Genomic DNA, 23,404 nt, shown 5'->3' with positions numbered 1-23,404 from the left:
TTTTTTTTTTTTATTTTTTATTTTGCAATACAATTAAGTTCTACATACAGGCACAGATTCCCTTGTTCTCCCCCCTCACGCCCCCCTCACCTTCCCCCCAGCCTGCCTCCCATTCCAATCTCCTCCAGGGCAAAGCCTTCCCCACAGACTGAGATCAACCTGGTGGACTCAGTCCAGGTAGGTCCAGTCCCCTCCTCCCAGGCCGAGCCAAGCGACCCTGCATAGGCCCCAGGTTTCAAACAGCCGACTCATGCAATGAGCACAGGACCCAGTGCCAGTGCCTGGATGCCTCCCAAACAGATCAGGCCAATCAACTGTCTCACCCACTCAGAGGGCCTGATCCAGTTGGTGACCCCTCAGCCATTGGTTCATATTTCATGTGTTTCCGTTTGTTTGGCTATTTGTCTCTGTGCTTTATCTGACCTTGGTCTCAACAATTCTCTCTCATATAAACCCTCCTCATTCTCGCTAATTGGACTCCCAGAGATCCACCTGGGGCCTAGTCATGATCTCTGCATCCAGATCCCTCAGTAGTTGGATGAGGTTTCTGGCACGACAATTAGGGTGTTTGGCCATCCCATCACCAGAGTAGGTCAATTCGGACTGTCTCTCGACCATTGCCAGCAGTCTGTTGTGGGGGTATCTTTGTGGATTTCTGTGGGCCTCTCTAGCACTTTGTTTCTTCCTATTCTCATGTGATCTTCATTTACCATGGTCTCCTATTCCTTGTTCTCCCTCTCTGTTGTTGATCCAGCTGGAATCTCCCACTCACCCAAGCTCTCTTTCCCTCGACCCTCGCCCTTCACTACCCCCACTCCTGTCCAGGCTGTTCATGGTGGGAATGCAAGCTTGTACAACCACTTTGGAAATCAATATGGCGCTTTCTTAGAAAATTGGGAATCCATCTCCCCCAAGATCCAGCTATACCACTCTTGGGCATATACCCAAGGAATGCTCAACCACACCACAAGAGCACTTGTTCAGCTATGTTCATATCAGCATTGTTTGTAATAGCCAGAACATGGAAACAACCTAGATGCCCTTCAACTGAAGAATGGATAAACAAAATGTGGTACATATACACAATGGAATACTACTCAGCAGAGAAAAACAATGACATCATGAGGTTTGCAGACAAATGGATGGACCTAGAAAAAATCATCCTGAGTGAGGTATCCCAGACTCAGAAAGACAAACATGGTATGTACTCACTCATAACAGGATACTAGATGTGGAACAAGGATGACTGGACTGCTACTCACATCACCAGGGAGGCTACCTGGAAATCAGGACCCCAAGAAAGACACAGGGATCGCCCAATGACAGAGAAATGGAATGAGGATGTTCCTATCTTATGATTCAGCAAGATAATGATCTAAGTAGTCTGGCAAAGAACTTTGTTGTAGAAATTTAGTAGAATCTCTGAATGGGGTAGATATTAGAATGAACAACTGTTTTTTAGAAGTACTTTAACCTTGAAGAATCCTTGTGATTATTTCCTGTGATCTGTAGAATTGTTTTGCTGAAGGGGCTGTGCAGCCATACAATGACTTTGGTCACAAGATGCTTCAGGCACACCTGAGGCTCTTGTATTATTGTGTATTGCACATGATACATAATAAAAGACTGGAGTCATGGAGGCATGTAATGATCTCCTTCAGTAAATCATGTAAATTAAGATTAGGGACCTTAGTATCAGGAAATACTTTGTGTAACAATCAATAAATATGTCTTTGTATGCCTGTTTGGTATTCAGTCCACCAGAAGATGCTGTGGGATGTTGTCTATGCTGTAAATGTATTGCTCTGATTGGTTGATAAATAAAATGCTTATTGGCCAGTAGCCAGGCAGGAAGTATAGGCAGGACAAGCAGAGAAGAGAATTCTAGGAAGTGGAAGGCTGAGGAGAGGAGATGCTGCCAGCTGCCACCATGAGAACCAACATGTAAGATACTGGTAAGCCACAAACCATGTAGCAAGGTATAGATTTATAGAAATAGGTTAATTTAAGATGTAAGAACTAGATAGCTAGAAGCCTGAGTCATTAGGCCATACAGTTTATAAGTACTATAAATCTCCATGTGTTTATTTGGTTGGGTCTGAGCAGCTGTGTGACTGGTGGGTAAGAGAGATTTGTCCTGACCGTAGGCCAGGCAGGACCAGGAAAACTCTAGCTACAAGAAGATGCTAGACCTTCCTGTCACCACATAGGCCTTAAGATTTCATCTTGGAAGTGCCTTCTTTCTTCAACCGACATGTGCTACATAGTGCACCCTGACAGAACTTGGAGCTGCTCCTCAGCTTATGAGTCTTAACTCTTTGGAGATTGAAAAACTTTTTTTTCAGGGGTAGCCTAGGACTATCTGCATGTCAAATTTTTTGCATTGAGATTCATAATAGTGACAAAATTGTAGCTATAAAATAGCAACAGGAATAATTTTGTGTTTGGGGTGGTCATCACAATACAACATGGGGAACTGTATTGAAGTGTTGAAGCAATGGGAAGATTGAGAAAAACTGGCTTAGAGAATGTCTCTCCTTACCCAAGATCTATTCATGCTTGAGAATATATGTCTAGCCTCATTATCATTGCTAACTTTGTTAAGCTTAAACTATTTTGATAAACTGAGTTATATTCTGTAATGGTGTACTAAAAAAGAATAAGGTCACTTGGCGGACTGTGTTTATGAGTTAAAAGTTTTATTTTGATAATTCACTTGAGAAATTGTTATATTTTTAAGGCTCAAACTTAACAGAGATAAAACTAAAGACCTTTTCATAAGGTCAGGCATTAGACAAAAACCCCTATTCCATCAGGGGCTTGAAAAGTTCCTGGTTGCTAAAAATTGAGTCATTCTCCTTATCTCTGGCAAAAGGAACTTGTGGCCCTTTCATTAACATATGACTGTGGTGCCTATTAACTTGTCAAGGACATTACTAGCCTCTAGGTTCCTTCAGTCCCTGCTCATAAGCCCTACCCCTGCAAATCCTAGTCTTATGAAAGCTAATAACTTATTGTAAACTGTTAAGGATAATTAAGAAATACAAGTTAATGGTCATCACCTTATAAATTATCAAATTCTTTAATGTGTTCAAAACTATACTTGTAGTCATATTAAGTATTAATATGATTTGTAGTTGAAGTTTTCCTGTGTCCACCTGGCTCCTGCAGCTGCTCAGATCCAAGTAAACACACAGAGATTTATATTACTTATGAACTGTATGGCCATGGCAGGCTTCTTGCTATCTAGTTCTTATATCTTAAATTAACCCATTTCTATTAATTTTAAGTTGCCATGTGGCTTGTGACTTACCAGTACTTTTACATCTTGCTTCCTCTGTGTCGGGCTGGCAACTCCTGACTCAGCCTTCCTGTTCCTGGCATTCTCCTCTCTGCTTATACCACCTATACTATACTTCCTGCCTGGCTACTGGCCAATCAGCATTTTATTTATCAATCAATCAGAGAAACACATTCACAGCATACAGAAAGACATCCCCAGCAATGGATTAATTATAGGAAAATCTTTATTTAGCCTATATGTGTTAAGTTAAGCCTAGGTTTGTTTAGCTCAGATATACTTAATATATAATGTTCCTCAAAATTGACATATATCTGATGAATATGTCATTTAAAATGTTCAATGGGGAAAAGCTTAGTGTGACAGACAGAGATGCCCAGATACTAACAGTGATCCTGAGCCTCCAAAGAAGATGATGGGGCAACATGACTACTCCACCTAGAATGTGGTAATGCTAACTACTGGGCAAGACCATCCCAATGTTGTACTTGCTGCCAGGACTCTGACCAAACTGTGAACATGCAGGACACTGGAGAATTGATCACCCTACTTTGTCTAAACAAAGTAAAGCCAGTCTCTCCCATCTTCCTCCACAGGAAAGCCTCTTATCTTCTGAGTCTGGTGGCCAAAGACTGATGCTGTCTTGGTACCTCTGCCCCCAACACTGTGGAGACAACAGGAGCCTGGGAGTCTAGGTAATGGACTAGTCTCTGCCATTTTAATTAATGAACAGGCCATTTGGATTATACTTCTTACTACAATTTATCCTTCTCAGATCTCTGATGGTATTGATGGTTAGGCTAATTATAGCTTTGTCAGCTTAGCAGGAACAGCAGGCAAACAGGTTCTTCCCCAAGACTGCAGCCACCTTGTTAGTTTATTTCATGTTTAAAAATCAAGGCTTGCTTTTTCTAGAGCTACTAGGTTCCTGTAGAGAAAAGGCAGACAGGTTTGCCTTGCTATCAGGCTGCATATTAAAAGATAAACAGGTTTCAGATGTAACTTTCCACTTAAGAAACACAATTTGCAATGACTGGTTTCAGTAGTAACTGCTTGTGTTTCTGATAAATGATTAGATGGAAACAGAAAGTGTTAAATTCAATGCAAGTTTTAAGGATCTAAGAAAATGTTTTAAGGTATTAAAGTCTGGGGATATGAGAGTGCATTAAGTTCTGAGGGTCTAAGATGAATAAATGTCTGAGTGTGTGAATGCTTAAGTAAGTTATGAGGGTCTCAGAAAGTGACTTATGATGTAAATGCAAATTGTAAAGGTATAAATAAATGATTTAAGGTATGTGAAATGGGAAATGTTTCAGATTTCTTTCCTCCTTTTATGCTATTGTTACACTAAGATTTCAAAAGTTCAGAGTTTTAACACTGGTCAATGGAATTCTGATAAGCTTGTAGAGTAGTAACTGCTTACTGTTTAGTCACAAGCTCAAGATTTTACATTTCCATTGGTTGTCTTCTAAGTATAGACTTAAGGTGCTTCTCATTGGGCTAAAGACATCTCTGTCCAATCTATATCTGGCTCTCTGGATAGAGAAAAAAAAGTTCATGCTTTTTAACACAAATTTATAGCATTCACTTGGACTCAAAGTTGTGAGTCTAGTCCAATTGATTTACAGACATGTTACCTACTTTTTCTACAATATGGATTTTAGTACAGATTGGTAATGCTAATATAGAAAATTTTTATGCATTTTTGTAAACTAAAAAATTCATGTAAGCTTCAGATAATCAAGCTTCAGATAAGACTTGGATCCACTTCTCACAGGTCAAAAGGACTCCAGATAAGTACAGCCTATGTTTCCCCACATGTCTATTCCTGAGGCTGGTATATTTCTCTCTTGATCTTGAGGCTCCTCCCATTCCCTAATTACTAGGACTATGGGCCTGAAAGTTTCAAATGTAATATTTTCCTTTAAGTTTCAAAATTTTAATTTCTGTCCCTAGTCTATATCTGTCTCAGCAGATTTCCACTTGGCTGACAGACACATCCAAGCATCAGCTGCTGACTACAACCTATTCCAAATGACTGAGAGCCCTGTAATCGCTGAAAGCTGATGATGACCAGTCCAGTCAATGTGAATACACCCTGTCTCTTCAGCTGGGTGAGTGAACCCGATGCTTCTGATAAATGCCTCATTGCCTGACTTCCCTCCTTGCCTTTGACTACCATTTCAACCTTCCTGGGCCCTGACAATAACACCCTAGTTTCAGCACGAAGTAGTTACAGAAGACAGTATGTCACCCCTTGTCCCCCAGCAGGCTGGAATGTTAGATCAAAAGGAAACTCCCTCTCACATAGGGGACAAAATTGCTACCTATAATGCCTCTTGGCATACCAGAAAAGGTACCTGTTAAAACCAAGTATACCCAGATCTACCAACAGGAAGATTCATTAGCTGAAATATTTCTATAGTATGATAGGGCACTCAACCTGCTCTATGTAAAATAGAGCGGTTATTATATAGCTTTAAGAAAAAATATCTGGCTGTACTCAAAAAATTATTGCAAAAATGGGGACCTGAGATGAAGTAAGAAAGTGGTCCCAATTCTCATTTCCAGGTTCCTTCTAGATAGTAATTCTGATATCAGTGTTCACAGGGCCTTTGGCCCTTCTGCTTCTGAAATTTCTGTTGGCTCTTGCATATTGATGCCTTAACTAAATGATAATTCTTGTCTGGGTGCCATTAACAGGTACTTATAAGAGTGAGGAATTTGACTCACGATAAAACTCAAGGAGGGAATGTGAGAGTCAAAGTTACATTTTAAGCTTTCATTACTATGCCTTAGAGATCCATGAAACAAAAATGCCTCTGATCTGCAAGTCCCTTGCCCAAGGACAGATAGTTCCTAAAATGCTGGAGCCTGTTGTTTATGGGAAATAACAAGCCACATAATTTCATTTCCCAAAAAATGTTTGTTTGACCCATCTACACTGGATGTGCTTGACCACATGTAGGTAGGAGATTCACAAGCAGGAAATAACAGCAGGATATATGCTTGCTTCTGATTGGATGTAGGCTAAAGGTATGTCAGGATATATACTTGGCCCTGATTTGACATGATGAGAAATACATAAGCTGCTGCAAAAATTGAGTCAGAGCCATTTCCCAGGAACCTGGGTGTGAGCCTGGTCAGAGCCCATACACCTGGCCTTAATTAAAGCTTGCTTCAAATTTGATTTCAAACCATGGTAGTGGTCTTATTCTCAATCAGTGGGATTAATACATGTAGACTGTAGAGGCACAACTAAAGAGAATTCAGAGGGGAGCAATGTTAACAACTAAGCTAGAAGCTAGTTCTACAATAATTTAGGCAAAGAATCTGACAAATTCCCTCTGATGGTTTGAAATAAAATGGCCCCCATGGGCTCCATAGCGCCACAAGGAGTGGTGTTGGTGCATACCTTTAATCCCAGTACTTGGGAGGCAGAGGCTGGCAGATCTTTGTGGATCCAGTGCTAGCCTAGTCTACAGAGTGAGTTCCAGGAAAGCCAGAACTACACAGAGAAACCCTGTCTCAAAACAGACACACACACACACACACACACACACACACAAACACACACATAACTACATGTTTCTTTTCATAATTCATCGGGTGTGAATGTGTTCATAAGTACTACATATGCTTTTAAAATAGAAGTTGTTGGTGCTGAGAGTAAGATCTGTTACAATTGAGTGAATCTGGTTAAGTGCAAGAAGAAAGCATAGCCTCAGTCTTCTGCATGTGTCCCTTATTGCAAGGCCAAGGCCTCTCTCTGCACTGTGCAACCTAAAGCACTGAGAGAAATGTTTGAATATAAAACAGAAAATATTGATTAAGTTCATTCAAGGAATATAAAAAGAAAACACATGCTAAGGCTTTTGACACCAATAGTGAATCGGTAGGGTGAGGGAGTAATATGCTCTAAGTATAATATATGCTTTTATAATTTTTTTAAAAAACTGAAGTACTGCCCCGGCCAGCGGGGTGTCAACGGGGGCGACCCACCTGTGGGAGAGAATGAGAGGGATGGGAGACACGAGAGAAGACAGCAAGACAGTGTGTTCTGATCAAGCTGCAAATTTTATTCTCCTCAGCAAGGCTTATATAGCATGGGAGGGGGAGGGAAGGAGGGAAGGGGTGCATGATGTGCCGTACATGCAGGTGAAGGGAGACATACAGGTGAAGGGCTACATGCAAGTCGTGAGGCTGCTAGGTGGTAAGGTCACTGGTCAGGGCCCATTGTTCTGTTGCTATGCTACCTGACCTGCCTGACCTGTTCTTTATCTTTGGGGGCATCTGGTTTGGGGCAGGGGCTTGTTCTCTGGCCTAGCTAGTACTTTTCCATGGTCCATGTTTGGTCTCTGACAAAGTACAATAAAATAGAACAAATAAAGTCACTAGTATATTCATGTATTAAAATTGTGACATTTTCCCTGCCTGTGTGAACTTACAAACTTCAGTTTTTACGGGCCTCTTCTTTACCAGCTTGATTTTATGATCAATATCCACTCTGCTGTTCCCTTCAGTTAATGACACTTTAAAGCCTTTAAAAAGTGGATTTGAAAGTTTAGTTAATGTACTGTTTTCTTCTGTTTCTTTTTGTTAACATGCATGCCATCTAGAACTTCTAAAACTAAATACAGAAAGGAAAGGAAACAAATCATGACACCCACACAGTGGTATTTTTTTCAGCCATAAAGGACAGTGTTCTTATTTGCAAGAAAAATCTATACAACTGCAGATAATCATAGTAAGTCATTCTCAGAAAAAAAATCCTGTGTTTTTTCTTACTTATAATTGTTAGATGTTTTAAAATCTATTTTTAATTGTATGTAAATGCATGTTTTGCCCTGTGTGTGTGTCTGTGTACCATGTGCATGCAATACCTGCAGAGGCCAGAAGAAGGCTTTTGATCCCCGTGGCCTGGAGTTACCAATGGCTGAGAGCCATAGTGTGGGTTCTAGTAATCAAACCTGCATTCTTTGGTAGAGCAGCTAGTGCTCTTAACCCCTGAGCCATCTCTCCAGTCCATGGTTCTAGATTGTACAAGATACATAAATATGTCTATATGGCATTAAAGTAGAAGCGAAAGTGTTAGGGGGAATGATGGGAACTAACAAGAGAAGGGAAGATTGAGAAAAGGGAGGGTGAAGAGGTAAGGAGAATGTTAGGGAATATTATTTTAAAGTGTATTACTTTTATTTATGTTGCATTTATTTAATTCTGTGAAGCTGTGTTACTTTGCCTGTCTAAAACACCTGATTGTCTAATAGAGAACTGAATGGCCAATAGGAAAGCAGGAGAAATGATAGTCAGGGTTGGCAGGCAGAAAGAATTAACAGAAGGAGAAATCTGGGAGAGGAGTGATCTAGGAGTGAGAGAAGGAGGACATCAGGGGTCAGCCACCCAGCTACACAACCAGCAATGGAATAAGAAAGAAAGGTGTACAAAAATGGAGAGACGTGTGCTGTGGAATGTTCTGTATGGCAAATGTGTTGCTCTGATTGGTTAGTAAATAAAACACTGATTGGCCAGTATTCAGGCAGGAGGAAGTATAGGCGGGACAAGGAGGAGAAGAATTCAGGGAAGTGGAAGGCTAAGTCAGAGACACTGCCAGCTGCCGCCATGATAAACAGCATGTAAAGATGCTGGTAAGCCATGAGCCACATGGCAAGGTATAGATTTATAGAAATGGATTAGTTTAAGATATAAGAACAGTTAGCAAGAAGCCTGGCATGGCCATACAGTTTGTAAGCAATATAAGTCTCTGTGTTTACTTGGTTGGGTCTGAGCGGCTGTGGGACTGGTGGGTGATAGAGATTTGTCCTGACTGTGGGCCAGGCAGGAAAACTCTAGCTACAGAGGTAAAAGCTAAGAGGCAAAAGACAGATGGGTTAATTTAAAGTTAAGAAAAAAGCTGGCAAGAAACAAGCCAAGCTAAGTCTGGGCATTCATAATTAAGAATAAGCCTTCATGTGTGATTTATTTGTGAACTGGGTAGCAGACCCATCAAAACAGCAAAGACAAGCAACAACATTTTGGCATATCAATGTGGCACTCAAATTTCCATAGTACCTGAGAAAGCTGGGGAAAAAAGAAATAAATGAAAAAGGACACAGATCCTTTAAGAGACACTGCTGTTCAGCTATCAGGGTAGTGCTAAATAGAAACAGCAACTAAGTTTAAAAAAAAAAAAGCTTGTGGAAATGCAGGCACAAGCTTCCTACAACCTAGAGGGTGGAATGAAGTTCTTAGTCACCTACCTCCTAAGCCATGGGTTTAGGCTTGATTTTCATGAACTGAGAAGGGGTGGAGCCAGCCACCAAAGCCACAGGGAGGGGTCCATGCTGCTTAATAGTTCAAAGTTTGTTCATGTGGTCAAAAAGTCTAAAAGATACGTAGTAAAAGAGATCCAGACAGGAAACACCTATAAGCAGGTTCTAGAGTATTTTAAAATGTGCATAGGCTTAAGAAAGAAAGAATATGGGTATAGACAGTTGTAGAAAAGAAATAAATAGTTTAAAAATGAAGTCTTTAAAGAGGGAGTAAAGGTAATATAAATGAAAAAAGCCATGTAAGATGGGAAACACTCAGGGAGTCTGGAACCTGTATAATATTGTGTTGAATTTTTATAGTTTGACTGTTAATAAGAAAATGACAGCCACTAAGAGACATGGGATTGAAAGAGGGACTGATGAAATAAACCAGCCTACATACTTTAGGGATGCCTTAAGTTTTAAAAAGTTAAGAAATATATTTGTCAAATAGAAATCAAAGATGCTTTAGAGTTTTGTTCCCACAGGAGACAAGAGGTTGTGGATTCCTTCAGGAATAATATGGAACAGGTTTGATCAGGGGAGACCTCCTGAATCTTGACAGGTGATATCTATCAACAAAGGTTACTGCTGGTTTTCCCAGGACTTGGTCATTTTCTCAGGGACCCCTAAAGATGTCTTTGCTCACAGCCAGCAGGAAGCAGTTTAGAAAAAACTATGCCCACATCCCCAAGTGTTGGGGGTATGGATGGTTGCTGGTTATTTAGTGGGTTATGGATGTTTGTTATCATTTAGTGGAATATAAAATACTGATACAAATTTAAAGTTATTTTTGTTATACTGTATATATGTATATATGTTTCTACTCTTGTTTAAATGATTTTTATATATTGATAAAAATTGAAGGTTATTTTTTACAAAATATTGTATTATGTTTCTATTTTTGTTTGAGGTATTGTGCATATACAGTTCATTTGGAAATGTGGGGGTGGGTGAGGTTCTAGTTTTTGAAAGCTATTATTGTAAACTATATAGGATAATCAGGAACATAGGTTAATGGTTGGTCATTTATAACAATCAAAATTGTAGATATGTTAGATATGCTTTCTAGATCATATAGAGATATAATTTAGATACATAGATGGTCTTCAAACCTTTCAAGGGCCTACAGAATATGACATTTAAAATGTTTTTTTAACTTAGGGATTTTCATAAAAATGAGACACATCTGCTCCTGGCAGCACCAATTTACTTCAGAGATGATGGTCATTGAATAAACTACTTATAGAGTTTGCTTTCAATGTGGCAAGACTAGCCATTTGGGTAAGAAGCTGCTCTTGCCTGGACTGATTGACAGTATGTTGTATAAACTGGACATACAGGACACACAGAAAAGTAACTGCTGAACTTTGCCAAAATAAGAAGGGATGGTCCTTTAGGGTTCCTACTTCACAGAAGAAACTGCCAGACACTCTGTGGGACAAAGAGGAAAGTGACTGACAAACTTTGCCAGTATAAGTTGCACAAATTCTAAATGGCCCTATAATAAAAACCAGAGCCAGATATTGGGTAAATGATGAAAGACCAGAGCAAACAAGCTACAGTCACTTCTCACCTTGCTAACTCCTCAGCTGAAAAAAGAAGATCTTGTCTCCAAGAATCCTCTGAATGAATGCCTCTGAGTCCTCAGCTGAAAGGGCCTAATTCCTGTCTCCTCCCACCTTATATTCCTTTCTCTGCCCAGGCATATAACTTCCTGTCTCAGCTTTCCTAGTTCTGGGATTAAAGGTGTATAACTCCCAAGTACTGGGATTAGAGGTGACTGATTCCAAGTGCTGGAATTAGAGGTGTTACCACCACTGTCTGTTTTTCTTTTAAACTAGATTAATCTCATATAGTCCAGGGTAGCTTTGAACTCACAGAGACTCAGATGGATCTCTGCCTCCTGAGTGCTAGGATTAAAGGTGTGTGCCACAACTGCCCAACCTCTGTTGCTGGCTCTCCTCTGATCTTCAGGCAAGCTTTATTTCTTAGATTACAAATATCACCACAAATATAGATGGGACAGTCTTTCAAATTTCCTGCTTCATTGAAAAGTCTACCAGATGCTATAGACCTCTAGGCTGAAGATGGATGTCCCAGTGTTGTAGAGGATAGGCAGGGCTGGCAGGCAGAAATCATTAATAGAAGGTGAAATCTTGGAGAGGAGAGATCTAGGAGTGAGAGAAGGAAGAGGACATTAGGGACCAACCACCCAGCTACACAAGCAGCAATGGAGTAAAAAAGAAAGGTGTACAAAAATAGAGAAAAGTAAAAGCCCAGAGGCAAAAGACAGATGAGTTAAGTTAAAGTTAAGAAAAGCTGGCAAGAAACAAGCCAAGCTAAGGCTGGGAATTCATAATTAAGAATAAGCCTCCCTGCATGATTTATTTGGGAGCTGTATGGCGGGCCCCCAGAGAGACAAAGAGTAAGAAAACAATGAACAACAGAGGGGAATATGCTCAACATGCAATATAAACTCCTATGAATGTCTCCTCATAAAACACAGTATTATGTGTAATGACTATATACAATGAAAAATAAAATCTAAATTTTTTAAATAAAAAACACCAAGGTTTGTGTAGTTATAACTCAGAAATGTCCATGCCAGATGTAAGATTCATCACAAAGTCTCCAAAAAAGTGCAAGAAGAAAATACACTCAGCCAGGTGGTGGTGGCACATGCCTTTAATCCCAGCACTCAGGAGGCAGAGTCAGGTGGATCTCCATGAGTTTGAGGTCAGCCTGGTCTACAGAGTGAGATCCAGGACAGGAACCAAAAATACTACACAGAGAAATCCTGTCTCAAAAAAACCAAATAGAAAAAGGAAAGAAGGAAAGAAAACACACTCAAGCTTCTGAATACCTTGCTTTTCCAAATGCTTCCTTGATGTAAAGAACAGAGCACTTGTAAGCACTCGGAAATGTGTGCTTATAAAATAAAATGAGTTGCACTTGGAAGAAAAATTCACCATACAGCAGTTTCTCTCACTGAATGGAAGAAGATTATACAAGCATGGGCTTCTGACAGTCTTCCTTGGTCGAAGCCTAAAGCAAGCCTCTTTTCACACAGTGAATAGTGAGTAAAAGACACTACTGAATGTGTGCTTCTTTTAATCATTGATCTAAAGAATAAGCTTATGCTTACAGTACTCTTTTCCCATAGTGATCATTTAAAGTTGTAGGGAAGGGAACATAGAGTTTACATGTTACATAAAAGAATGAGTGCTTGGAAACTGACGTCTTTGTGCTGTAAGTATAATTACTACCAAATTTCTCTCATTGGGTGCAACCTGAAAACACAGTCTTAAGCTTCTGGGAGTTTTAATTTGTTAAGGCCTAAAACAGGCATCTTCTCACATAGTGACTATTTACATGTAGACTTTTGAAACAGAAAGAGCACACATATACATCTGTATGCAGGTGAGCACACACATGTGTACACATATACCAGAAAGAGTTGAGGTAGATGTAAGATTCATCCCAAACTAAGTTCTCTCAAGGAATCCAAGGGGGAAACACCATTACAGCCTTTAGAACATTTTTTTCAAAGGCTCAAACCTGTTTCCTTATAAGTATCGTGTGCTTAGAAAACAGAATGCACTTGTACCATTAGTAAGATTTACTCCACATTAATTTTTCTCCTCAAGTTCAAGAAGAAAACACATTTGTAGACTTCTGGGAGTCCTCCCTAGTCAAGGTCTAGTGGGGCCTCTGTTTTCACATTGCCAGTGTTCAGCACTAAAATGAGAGACTGTTCAGGTTGGGGTAAAACTCATCACAGTCTTAGTTCTCACAGAGAATACAAGAATAAGCCCCTTGTGGCTCTGAACACCTTGTCTCTTCAAAGGCTTCTTTGCACACATTGAATACACTATATAGAGTACTAAAGAATGTGTAAAATAGAAGGTGTTCTAGCTGTGTGCTTGGAGACAGAATGTGTTAGTGCTAAGAGTAATATTCACTTCATATGAGTATTTCAATCAATCCACATGAGTCTATTAAATGGGTAACAGAATTTATTAAGATATAAATTGAGGAAATACACTCACAATTACAGAACAGAGTAGACAGCTGAAGTTGTCCTCTGATCTAACTGGGAGCGAATCCTCCTCACAGGCATGTATGGTGGTATTGTGTTCCCTGAAATATTGTGCACGGTAATAAACTTATCTGAGGTCAGAGACAGAACAGCCACAATAGAGGTTAGGCAATGGCAGCCTTTAATCCTAGCATTCCAGAGGCAGAAATCCCTCTGGATCTCTGTGAGTTCAAGGCCACATTGGAAACAGCCAGGCATGGTGACACACACCTTTAATCCCAAGAAGTGAGCCTTTAATCCCAAGGAGTGGTGGCAGATAGCAGAAAGGTATATAAGGCATGAAGACCAGGAACTAGAAGCATTTGGCTGGTTAAGCTTTTAGGCTTCTAGCAGTTCAGTTGAGATCCATTTGGATATGAGGACTCAGAGGCTTCCAGTCTGAGGAAACAGGATCAGCTGAGGAACTGGCAAGGTGAGGAAGCTGTGGCCTGTTCTGTCTCTCTGATCTTCCAGCATTCACCCCAACAACTGGCCTCAGGCTTAATTTTATTAATAAGACCTCTAAGATTTATGCTACAGGCATGAGCAGGGAGCAGGGACATGTGACTCTTCTCCCTTTCCTTATAAGAGGTCACATACGACAATGGCAGGAAGCACCACCTCCTTTGGGCTGTATAGCCCAAGGCCATGGGCGGAGCAAATACCACTACATATGAATTTCTCTTGTTAATGCCAAGATTGGCCCTGATTCACAGTGTAGCCCAGATAAGACTTGAACTTTTGATCCTCCAGCCTCATCCTTTGAAGTAGCTGAGCTTCCAAAACTGTACCACCAGGTCCAGCTTGAATGCTCTTAAAACCACAATTGCTGAGGGAGAACCATCTTTCAGGTGCTTCCTAGGAGGGCTTCAGTGATACTGAACTTGATCAAAACAAAAGAGGAAAGATGATATGGTTGTTCAAACTTGTAATTCCAGCTTTCTGGAGGCTGGTAAAGGGGAATTGCAATGAGTTCAAGTCTGGCCTGGGCTACATAGTGAGTTTCTGACCATCCTAAATACAATGTAAGACCCTGTCTCGAAAATTATTCAAGTTGGGCACTGGTGGCACATGCCTTTAATCCCAGCACTTGAGAGGCACAGGCAGGTTGATCTCTGTCAGTTCGAGGCTAGCCTGGCCTACAAAGCAAGTTCCAGGACGGCGAGGGCAACACAAAGAAACCCTATGGTGATATTTTATTCGTACTGAAATGTGATTTTATTTGTATGTTAATAAATAAAGTTGCCTGGGGGTCAGAGCTATTAGCAAGCCATAGCAAAAGCTGGGCGGTAGTGGTGCATGCCTTTAATCCCAACACTTGGTAGGCAGAGCTAGGTAGATCTCTGTGTGTTCAAGGATACAGTCAGCATTGGAGACACACACCTTTAATCTCAATACCAACCATAGAAGACCTGGAGGTCTGTACAGACAGGCAGTGACTAGGAGTTCATGTGGTTGGGTTTACAACCAATGAGAAGGCAGAACAGAAACTCTATAAAAAAAAAAGACAGACACACGAAATAGCTCTCTTTTGGAGAGGTACAACAACAGTGAAGGGTAAGGTTTTTAGCTCTTAGCTATTGCTCTGACCTCTTGGCTTTCATCTCTGTATTGGCTCTGTGTTTTTTATTTAATAAGATGGTTGGTTACATTTACAAAACCCTGTCTCACAAAAAAAAATAGATGATAGATAGATAGATAGATAGATAGATAGATAGATAGATAGATAGATATGATAGATCTAAACCTAAAAAAGCCAAATGGGGTAAAGAGATGGTTCAGTGGCTAAAAACACTTCCTGCTCTTTCAGAGAATCCAAATTTGGTTCCCAGCACCCACATCAAGTAGTTCTCAACCACCTATAACTCCAACTCCAGAGGATCCAACTGTCTCACCTGGAACCTATATACATGGAACATACATTCACATAAACATACATACATGTATATAAATAAAAATAAATCTAAAAATTATTTTATTTTATGTGTATGAGTATTTTGTTTGCATGTATATGTATGTACCACATTCAGAGGCCAGAAAGGGTATAGAATCCCCTGGAAATAGTTTGAGCTGTCCTTCAGGTGCTGGGAACTGAACCTGGGCCCTCTGAAAGAGCACCAAGTACTCTGAACCACTGAGCCAGGCCCCAAAATAAATCTTTAGAAACAAACAAACACTGAACATGGTGGTGGACCACATTAATCCTAGCACTCCAGAGGCAGAAGCAGGCAGATCTCCTTAATTTGAGGTCACCCAGGGCTGCATACTGAAATCCTGTCTAAAAACAAACAAACAAACAAAAACCTAAAACAAATAAAAATTAAACAAACAAAATGGAGGAGGAGGAGGAGAGCTAAAGTGAAAGCTGCCATGGCCTTTTTGAGACTTGAGGAAGCTTTATAAGCTTCCTAGGTCTCATTCATTCGGTCTGAGACATCCTCATACTGTCTGTGCATGAAGGATGCTTATGTTACAACTCTGGTGTCTATACCTCCCTCTAGAGGAATTGATGTTCCACAGTGTTGGAAGCCATGCAGCCTAATTTCAGACTAGTATACATGAGTGCTTGTCCAACAGGTCTCCAGGCAAGGCAAAGCCCATGGGGACAGTCTCACTCAGCAAGAACCAGTGGACTTTGGGACAGTGCAGAATACTGCTGGGACCACATGGTCTATATGCTCTCTTCTCTCCCATAATATTGATGATTCTCTGTAATTGGGCATTTCCTGTCCCAACCACCTATTTCCAAATGCCCAGTAGCCATTTCCCAAATTACCACACAGAGGCTTATATTAATTATAAATGCTCAGCCAATAGCTCAGACTTGTTACTAACTAGCTCTTACAACTTAAATTAACCCATTTCTATTAATCTCTGTATTGCCACATGGCTCATGGCTTTATCTGTCCTCTAGTATGTTTTGCTTCCTGGGTGGCTGACTGGCATCTCTCCTGACTCCAGTTTCCTTCTTCCCATCATTTTCAGTTTAGCTTTCCTGCCTAACTTCCTGCCCAGCTACCAGCTTGTCAGCTTTTTATTAACCAATGAGAGTAATACATATTTATATAGTGTAGAAAAGGATTGTTACACAGCATTTAATCATTTTTTGTCTAATTAAAAAAGAAGGTTTTAAGCTTTAATATAGTAAAGCTATACACAATAAAATAGTAAGAATTACAGTAACAATATCCAGTCTATTTGCATTTTTCAAAATTAGAGAAAATACTAATTATCTATCTAATCTTGGTGAGTCTAAAGGTTTGTATTTAATTTACTTTCTACTATAACTAAAGAAAACTATAATTATAACTATTTAATCTTCAACTCCATCAAAGACCCCAGAAGGATGAAATGTCTAATCTACCCTTTTATCCTATTTCTATACCCCCCCTTTTTCTTTTCAGAACAAGATCCCTGAGTCTAATCTCCTTTGTTTAGCTTTTTTTCTGATGATTACCAGTAACAACTTGTAACCAACTCCCCTAAACAATGACAAACATTCATAATTTATTTTTGGGAATGTGGGCATAGTTTTCTAGACTACTTCCTGCTGATTGAGAGCACTGGTAATCTTTGAGGGACCCTGAGAAAATTTAGGATTATGGCCAAGTTCTGACTAGTATTTTGTGAGATCAGCCAGCAGCCTTAAAGCTATTCTGGATGCAGAATTCTGAGGAAACTGCAACACAGGCATTTTGAAATGCTGGATCACCTGGGCCATCCATTCCCATCAGAAATTTTTCAGGTGGTCTTCCTCAATCAGACCTGATTTTTTCTTATCCTAGAATGAATCCAGAGACTGTCATTTCCTGTGGAAATAAAAGCAGAACCTCTGTCTGTCACAAAGTAGCATATCTTTTGACTTAAATTTTGAAGTCAAGATAATTTTAAAATATGTAGGTTGGTTTAACAGAGCAGTTTTTTTATAATCCAAGGTCTCTTAGCAGCCAAAAAGTTTAAACACAACACAATAACAAACAGAATCCAGACTCTCAATGTATTTTCCATCTTTATGTGGTTTATTATAATTTTTATTACTCTATTCCTTTTTTAAGGACTTTATTTTAAAACTACATTTTTAATCTAAGACTGTGATGTGGTGGGTAGCCGTTCCAGCTTTGACTTGAAAATACCATCCCCTTTGAGGCTTTTGGTAACTGTCACACCTACAAGGCGGAGCCGAGAGAGGACCCCTGAAGACCTGAGATCTGGATGGGGGAGCTCTCTTGGTTCCTGGACCCTGGACACTGGAGGTAGACTGAGCAGGGTTCTCCAGAGAACACCGCCAGACTGCACTACACCTTTCCCAGACCCTGTAACCAATCCCTTTACTTGTAAGTTACCCCACAAAATAAACCTCTCTTTTAACTACATGGAGTTGCCTTAATATTTTAACCAATATCTGGTGCCCAACATGGGGCACAAACCCATGACCCTGAGATTAAGAGCCGAAGCCTCAAAGGGGGTGGTATTTCCAGGTCAAAGTTGGAACGGCTACCCACTACACTATATATATCCTTTTTCTCTCTCCCAAGCCTACACATACTTTTTAAATACACTGTGACCTGTTTAGAGGCTCTTTTTGTCTGACTCTGTCTTTACTGTGCATCTGGAACCTTTTCTGTCTGCATGAGAAAAAAAAAACTGCTCTGTAACTTAGACCGTGGTATGCTGTTGCTGGCTCCTCTACCCTCAGTTCCCTGAGAATCTAGTCTCATGGCAGAGGCACATTTACCACCAACTCTGGGAGCCATGTTTACCTCCTCAACTCTAGGAAGTTTCTAAGTCCATGTTTCCATCAAGTAGCATACCACCAGCTTCTCATAAACACCATATAAGTATTTGGTAATAGGGCCTCTTAAAAGAGCCACATGATTTTTGCCACTAGCACTGAGCCAGAAAGCCATCTCCTTTAAGAGCAGTGCCTCTGCTCACTACCAGCAAACAGAGCCCACCCAAGAAAAGGTGGCTACCAAGAAAATGTGCTTGACTACATTCTTATGTGTCTAGAATTCTTTTTTAAGCTTTGTCAGATTTTATGTGGAAATTTCAGCAACATGCTGGATTGTCATATGTAATCAGACATTTCCTATCCCAACCTCCTGTTCCCAAATACCTGGCAGCCACTTCCCAAATTACCACACAGAGGCTTATATTTATTATAAATCCTCAACTGATAGCTCAGGCTTGTTACTAACTTGCTCTTACAACTTAAATTAACCCATTTCTATTAATCTTTGTATTACCACATGACTCATGGCTTTTCCTGTCTTTGCTGGGCAGCTGCCTGGTGTCTGTCCTGACTCCACCCTCCTTCTTCCCATGATCCTCAGTTTGGCTTTCCCATCTAACTTCCTGCCCAGCTACTGGCCTATCAGCTTTGTATTAACCAGTGAGAATAATACATTTTCATAGTGTGGAAAAAGATTGTTCCACAGCAATTCTCTTGGCAGTTTTAGTGTCATTTTGTCAATCATGCATGGGACAGATATGATTATTCCTGAAAACCCCATTTTTCTAAAATATTTTCCCCTAAAATTGTTTGGGAGCAGATTCTTCTTGGTTTCTTATCTGAGGATGCCGCCTGTCACTTCAGACCCTGGGAGCTGTTCTGATTCAATGCTGACAAGATTAGAGGCAGATAACCCTATTTCTGCAAATATGTTTTGAATGAGATTGTCTTTCTTTTTCTTTTTCTTTTTCTTTTTTTTTTTTTTTTTTTTGGTTTTTCAAGACAGGGTTTCTCTGTGTAGCTTTGCACCTTTCCTAGATCTTTCTCTGTAGACCAGGCTGGCCTTGAACTCACAGAGATCCACCTGCCTCTGCCTCCCAAGTACTGGGATTAAAGGCATGCGCCACCACATGTGTGCCAACTTTGAGTTTTGTAAAGAGAAGATATACCTGGTTGAATATTTGGCCAAGCTAACAAAAATGATGTGTTATTTTTTGGTTTAAAGATGTTTTGATGTAAAAGTTGGGAAAAACATATTTGACATATTTTTTTTGCCATTGAAGAATGGGAAAAACTTGTTCGTTAGTATGAAAAAACATGCTTCTTTTTGATGTATAAATAAAGATGCCTGGAGCTATTTGGGGTCACTTGTGTGAAACTCATCCAGTAGTCAGACAATTCATTTTTTCACTGATGTCTCTTCCCTGTGTTCTGACAAGCTGGATCTGAACCCAGGCTGAGGTGGGACAACAATACCACAGGAACTCTTCTTTTTCAACTTAGTGCAAGTAATTTTCACCTTCCTGGCCCAAGGAGCCTGCACAGCCAGGGATAATCTGGAAAATCTGGGCTAGGCTGGCTTCATCCCTTCCCAGTCCTGGCCCTTTCCTTTAATCTACACCAGGGAAGTGACTAAGAGGCTGTCCTGGAGATAACCCCCACAGGAGAAGAGATGGATCACACAACACAGGGCATTTGTATACCTATGGACTACTTGCTGTCCCCTACAGACTGACAGGTGCTCTCAGCCCACTTTATAGAGAAGGAAGCAGAGACTTACAAACAGAGAGAAAGAGAGCCTGTCCAAGGCAGCACAGCTTGGTACCTGGTAAGCTTCCTAAATGTTGCTCTAGAAGCTTAACCAAAAAAGACCTGGCTCCCTGCTGTGGTGGAGGCTGAGCACAGAGAGTGGGAGCTTGTCAGAACATAGGGACAACTGAAATGCTTCCTATTCTAGGAAGTCTCCTCTCAAGCCCAGTCGTTGGCACCAGTCATCCTAGTACTTGGAGGTAGAGAAAAAAGATTAGTAGCTCAAGGTCTTGGCTACAGAGTAAGTTTGAGAACAGCCTGGCCTACACAAGACACTGTCTCAAATAAAACAAGGAAGCCCAGCAGCAGAGACCCTGAGGCATAAGAAGCTCTGGTCCTTTCCAGGAGCTACAGGCAGCAGCACCAGGAGCTCAAGAGGAAGGACTGAGGTATTTGGAGTCAGAGGAAACACTTGTGCTGCAAGTCCAAATCTTCCTGTCCCCAACAGATTCATAAGTGGAAATGCTAATGCCCAAGAAGATAGGATGGAATGCACTCTGGAGGTAATTAGGTCAGGATGATGGAGCTCTTCTGAGCGAGATTTCTGCCTGTGTACTTAATTTTATTTGTTTGAGACACAGTCTTTCTATATGTCCCAGGGTATCCAAAACTCTCCATCCTCTTGCCTCAGCCTCTCAAATGCTGAGAATATAGGTGTCCATAACACTGGACCCCAAAGACCCAGCTATCCTTTTCCATAGTGACACAGAGGGACTATAAGGTACTGTCTTTAAGAATGCAACACTTGGAATCTGCCTTGATCTGGATTTTCTCCAACCTCCAGAACTGTGAGAAATAAAATGTTATTGTTTCTGAGCAACAGTGTTCATAGTTTTTGATACAGCAGCCTGAAGTGGCTAAGAGATGCCCCCCCCACTCACACACACACAATGGTAATGGAGAGCCCTAGCAAGGGTCTGAGCAGGGGTGAGACAAGAAGATGTCTTTAGTGCTTTCTTCTTTCCTTCTTTTCTTTCTTCCTTCATTCTTTTTTTAAGAAAGTATATAGGGCTTGGATTACAGCTCAGTTGATAGAGTCTTGCCTGGAATGCATGATAGTATGGATTCAATTCCCTGTACCTCAAAATTTGGCATGATAGCACATGCCTGTAATCATAACTCATGGGAGGTAAAGGCAGAAGGATCAGGGGTTCAAAATCATCACCTATAACACAGAGTTCAAGGAGACACTTTAGCAAAAGAAAGGAAAGGAGAGACAGGAGGAAAACAAAAGATAAGGAAGCAGCAAGACAGCTCAGTGTCAACCAACAAGGCTCACTGCCTTTCAATCCCAGGGACCTACATAGTGAAAGAAAGAACCAACTCTGGAAGTCTGCTTTCCTCTGACCTCCACACATGTGCCCTGGCACATGCCCACCCCACCTGCAGTCCAGAAAAAAATGACAGTTATCTGGTATGGTAGTGCCTACCTTTAATCCCAGCACTCTGGAAATAGAGACAGAAAGATCTCTGAGTTTGAAGCCATCCTGGTCTTTTGCATAGTAGTAAGATGGTACCTTTAAAAAGAGAGAGGACAAAAGGAAAGAGGGAAGGAGGAAGGAGGGAGGGAGGGAGGGAGGAGAAAGGATGTCTCCAGTTGCTGGGTGGCATGTGGACAGAACAGTTAGGTCAGGTTAGACCAGGTTGGTGTATAACAATCAATCCACATGAATCTATTAAATGTGTAACAGAATTTATTAAGATACAAATTGAGGAAATACACTTACGAATACAGAACAGAGTAGACAGCTGAGGTCGTCCTCTGATCTGACTGGGAGTGAATCCTCCTCAAAGGCAAGAGCAGGGAGAAGAGGCATGAACCTTCTTTCTTCCCTTATAAGAGTTCATGTACAATGGCAGGAAGCACTGCCTCCTTCAGGTCCTATAGCCCAAGGTCATGGGTGGAGCAAATACCACTACATTTTCCCTTTTTTGTCTAAATAAGAGGGTTCTAATCTTAATGCAAACTATTTACAATAAGAATTATTATCAAGAATTGTCCAGGAAAAACAAAGGGTAATAACATAAACAAAAATGGAACTACAACCAACAAGAAAAACACCAAACAGTAAAGACATGTCCAGAAATGTCCAGATTATAGGTAAACGGCTAATTACTGAGATTACTCCAATGGCTCTCCTATCTTCAAGATTCTAACTCTAGTACTAATATGTTCTAGCTAAGATATGAGAAGATTGTAACTTAACTATCTAGTCTTCAACTTCATCAAAGACCTGAAAAGGAACATAATAATACCAGAGAAAACAGAAACGCAAGCAAGAAATTTCCAAAAATCTTGCAAGAATAGACAGAGACAGCTGGCAGCCTGGACAGTCACCTAAAGTTTCTTAGCATTGTTGGGATATCCAATTTGGCTACAGGCCTAGAATATCTGACAGACCATTTTCAGATGCAGGAATTTTGAAAGACCATCTTACCCTGTCTTGGCAAGGTCCAAAAGTTGTTTTTCCTTGTGTCCTTCTCATCCAGAAAGGACAGTGTTCATACTGTCATCAGTCAAGGCAAGGGTAGTTCTTTGCTCAGCAGGCCAATTTGTGCCAAGAAGAAGACAAATTTCTAAATATAAATGTCTTAGAAGCCCAACATTCTCTAGGGATCCGATCAGTGCTGACAGGAGCAATCATGTCTGACATCAACAGAATTCTAAGTTATCAAAACATTCAAATGCTGTATTCTCTAGGTCTATGAAACATTTGAATATTACCTATCCAAGTGACATATGTTTCTGTAAATCTGGAGAACCTAACTAATATACCTGTAGAAATGATAAGCATGGGTGACATAGCTCTGTAAGTCTTATCTACCTAAAAAACTTAAGGACTAAGGCTTCACATGAACAAGATGAACAGTCTGTAAGCAGATGTATCATATAAGAACAATGACCTCAAAATTGTGACAATACACAAAATATCTGAAACAGAGGTAGAAATGTATAGTGCATATATGCAATATGACAACAATATCCTTAATATGTATCAATATACAAAGTATCCTAAACAGGGGTAGAACATATATAGAGGATGATAAATATACTATTACATTTTTATCAGTATACAAAATATTTCAAACAGGAGTAGGAATATGTGTACAATACAACAAATATAGTTTTGTATTTGCATCAATATACAAATGATCTTAAATAGGAATAT

This window comes from Peromyscus eremicus, chromosome 9, assembly GCF_949786415.1.
Source record: "Peromyscus eremicus chromosome 9, PerEre_H2_v1, whole genome shotgun sequence".
Lineage (NCBI taxonomy): Eukaryota > Metazoa > Chordata > Mammalia > Rodentia > Cricetidae > Peromyscus > Peromyscus eremicus.
The sequence above is the reverse complement of the archived record's forward strand: the minus strand, read 5'-3'. Positions refer to the sequence as shown.